Source organism: Carya illinoinensis, chromosome 16 (genome assembly GCF_018687715.1).
Source record: "Carya illinoinensis cultivar Pawnee chromosome 16, C.illinoinensisPawnee_v1, whole genome shotgun sequence".
In the NCBI taxonomy this organism is placed as follows: Eukaryota; Viridiplantae; Streptophyta; class Magnoliopsida; order Fagales; family Juglandaceae; genus Carya; species Carya illinoinensis.
The window spans coordinates 8,526,455-8,530,000 of record NC_056767.1 but is presented as its reverse complement, the minus strand read 5'-3'; positions in this window follow the sequence as shown (position 1 = coordinate 8,530,000).

Genomic DNA, 3,546 nt, shown 5'->3' with positions numbered 1-3,546 from the left:
TGTTTGCATAACTTAGCTCTTGCTTTGTAGAGATGTGAAGATAAAAATCTAGTCCTGAACTAGGAGAAGTGTCATTTCATGGTTCAATAAGGGATCGTGCTTGTCCATAGAGTGTCATCTAAAGGAATTGAGGTGGATCGAGCAAAAATTGCAACCATAGAGAAACTACCACCTCCAAAGAATGTGAAGGGAATCAGAAGATTTATCAATGATTTTTCTAAACTCTCTAAACCTTTATGTAATCTTCTTAAGAAAAATTCTGCATTTGACTTTGATGTTGTTTGTTTGCAGGCCTTCAATGCACTCAAGGAGAAACTAATTTCAGCACCAATTGTGATTGTGCCTGATTGGAGTCAACCTTTTGAAGTTATATGCGATGCAAGTGACTTTGCAATTGGAGCAGTGTTGGGGCAAAGGCGAGACAAGCTGTTTAGAGCCATCTATTATGCAAGCCGGACATTGAATGAAGCTCAATTGAATTATACAACAACTGAGAAGGAGATGCTTGCTGTGGTGTTTGCTTGTGATAAATTTCGGTCTTACCTCATTGGTACAAAGGTGATAGTGTTCACTGATCATGCAGCACTTCGCTATTTGTTTAGCAAGAAGGATGCTAAGATAGGCTAATTTGTTGGATCCGACTTCTTCAAGAATTTGATTTGGAGATTCGAGACAAGAAAGGAAGTGAAAATTTAGTGGCTGACCATCTCTCTCGGTTAGAGCAAGAGGAAGAAAAAACAGATTCAGTGGTCCAAGAGGCATTCCCTGATGAGCAGTTGTTTGCATGTGAGATCAAGCTTTCGTGGTATGCTGATATTGTTAACTACCTAGCTTGTAAAGTTTTACCACCTGATCTTACTTACCATCAACGTAAGAAGTTTTTGCATGATGTGAATTATTATCTTTGGGATGAGCCTTTGTTGTTCAAAAGATGCCCTGATCAAATCATTAGAAGATTTGTGCCAGAAGAAGGGATACAAGACATCCTCCATCATTGCCATTCATCATCATATGGAGGACACTTTGGAGCCACCTGTACAGTAGCTAAGGTACTTCAAAGTGGATTCTTTTGGCCTTCTATTTTTTGAGATAGTTACATTTTGGTGAAAACTTGTGACCGGTGCCAACGTATGGGGAATATTTCAAGGCGTCATGAGTCACCACTGAAAGGTATTTTAAAAGTTGAGTTGTTTGATGTTTGGGGAATAGATTTTATGGGGCATTTTCCTCCTTTTGGTTTTGCTTATATCTTATTAGCAGTTGACTATGTGTCAAAATGGGTGGAAGCAATTGCTACAACAACAAATGATGCAAAGGTAGTGCTCAAATTTCTGCACAAGAATATATTCACAAGATTTGGCACTCCACGAGCTATTATTAGTGATTAAGGGACTCACTTTTGCAACAAGTTATTTGATAGTCTTCTTTCTAAATATGGTGTAAAGCACAAAATAGCACTTGCTTACCATCCTCAAACTAATGGCCAAGTTGAAATTTCAAATAGAGAAATCAAGAATATCCTTGAAAAGACGGTCAAAACCAATAGAAAGGATTGGGCGAAGAAGCTTCATGATGCTTTGTGGGCATACCGTACAGCCTTTAAAACGCCTATCGGGATGTCTCCATACCGATTAGTGTTTGGAAAGGCATGTCATCTTCCTATGGAGTTGGAGCATAGAGCTTATTGGGCTATAAAAAAATTTAACTTTCATTTGAAGGCAGCAGATGAAAAGCGACTTCTTCAATTGAATGAGATGGAAGAGTTCCGGAATGATGCATATGAAAATGCAAAGATCTATAAAGAAAGCACGAAGAAGTGGCATGACAAACAAATTCTTAGGCGAGAGTTTGCACCAGGACAACAAGTTTTACTCTTCAATTCACGACTCAAACTCTTCCCAGGAAAGTTAAAATCAAGATGGACAGGTCCTTATACAATTCATGAAGTTTTCTCTTTTGGAGCAGTAGATTTGAAGGACAAGACAGGGAATATTTTCAGAGTTAATGGTAAGAGATTGAAGCACTACTATGGAGAACAAGTGGAGAGGAACTATGCATTTATTCCTCTTGGAGATCCTAATTGATGAAAATTGAAAAGTCTGGCTATAGACTTTAAAACAAGCGCTTATGGGAGGCAACCCATAGATCTATCTTTCATTCTTTCATTTATTTTATTATCTTTATTTATTTAGTTTTAATAATTTGGTTTTTGATGCAGGTTTATTTAGCATGAATAAAGAGCTGAAAAATTATAATCTACGGAAGATTCACCATCAAACCAGGGAAGTTCATTTTATTTCTTCAATTCATTTCACTTTTGCATTACAATGAGGACATTGTTTAGTTTAAGTTTGGGGGTGTAAACTCCTATAGTCATTTGATCCTTTTGTTTTCTAAGTCTTGGGTTGTTGATGGGTTGTCTAATTCTCTTACCAAGCATGCATTGGAGTAAGATTGAATTCTCTATGACTCTGAAATTTGTGATTGAAGATGGTTTTGAGAAAAATTTTCAAAAATTTCTTTTATGTCAAGTGGAGTTTTGTGGGTACTTTGGTTTAAATCTTTGACCTTGAACATAATTGAGCACATAGTCATTTTTCTCTTATTCCATTTTACTTATGAAGAGAATAAGTTGAATTAATTGAAAGAGGGAAGTTCGATTTTGCTTTGCTCTAGAATCCGTTGATGGGTCCTTGAGGCGAAATCCTAGTTGAGACCAAATATTAGAGAAATGATCTAGGCATTTCTTTGGCATAACCAAAAAGCTTTCCTAGCCGTCCGAAATATCATGCCATCATTACATGGTGTGTTTCCATAGTCAACCCCTTTGAGCCTTCATAAGTCTTTATTTATTCTTTGAACTACATAAACTATGCCCGCTTGACCGGTGCAAAACTGCAAGTGCACAGTATCGTAGTTTTATAGTAAAGTAATAAGAAGAGTATCGTCCTCAGGGATTGGTACCTTACTCTTGCCAAATACCAAAATTATGCTAATCTCAATTCTATCTAGAGGAGTCGCTAAGGTTTTTGTAGTAGCAAATAAAACTAGATCAACTCAAGAGAACTAAGCAAAGAAAGTAAAACTGATGTTTGAAGATCAAATTCAATAGGGAAGAAAACTTCTAGGAAATCGATTTCACCATAATTCTTCACTATGCTTTTCTCATCCAGCTAATTTAACTTAAACCTCTTTTGTCTATTAGCAAATCTCTAATTCATCCAAAAGCCTCTTTCGATAGTCAATTGGAATTGATTCTAGTTTATCAATTCACACAAGAGTATGCAAATTAAATAATCAAGAACGCAATAAGACCAATGATTTAATTACTACACAGGTTCATACAAGTCTTTCGATCTCTATACTTACCTATGCTGAAATATCCAAGATCTACCCTATGATTCCCTCTTTCGATAGCAAATCACAAGATCAATAATCATCTAATCAATGGCCAGTTAATTAGAAGCATTAAACTCAGAATAAATCAGATAAACAAAGAGAGAATTGCATTAAATTAGCATGGACAAACAAGCATAGTTCGGAATT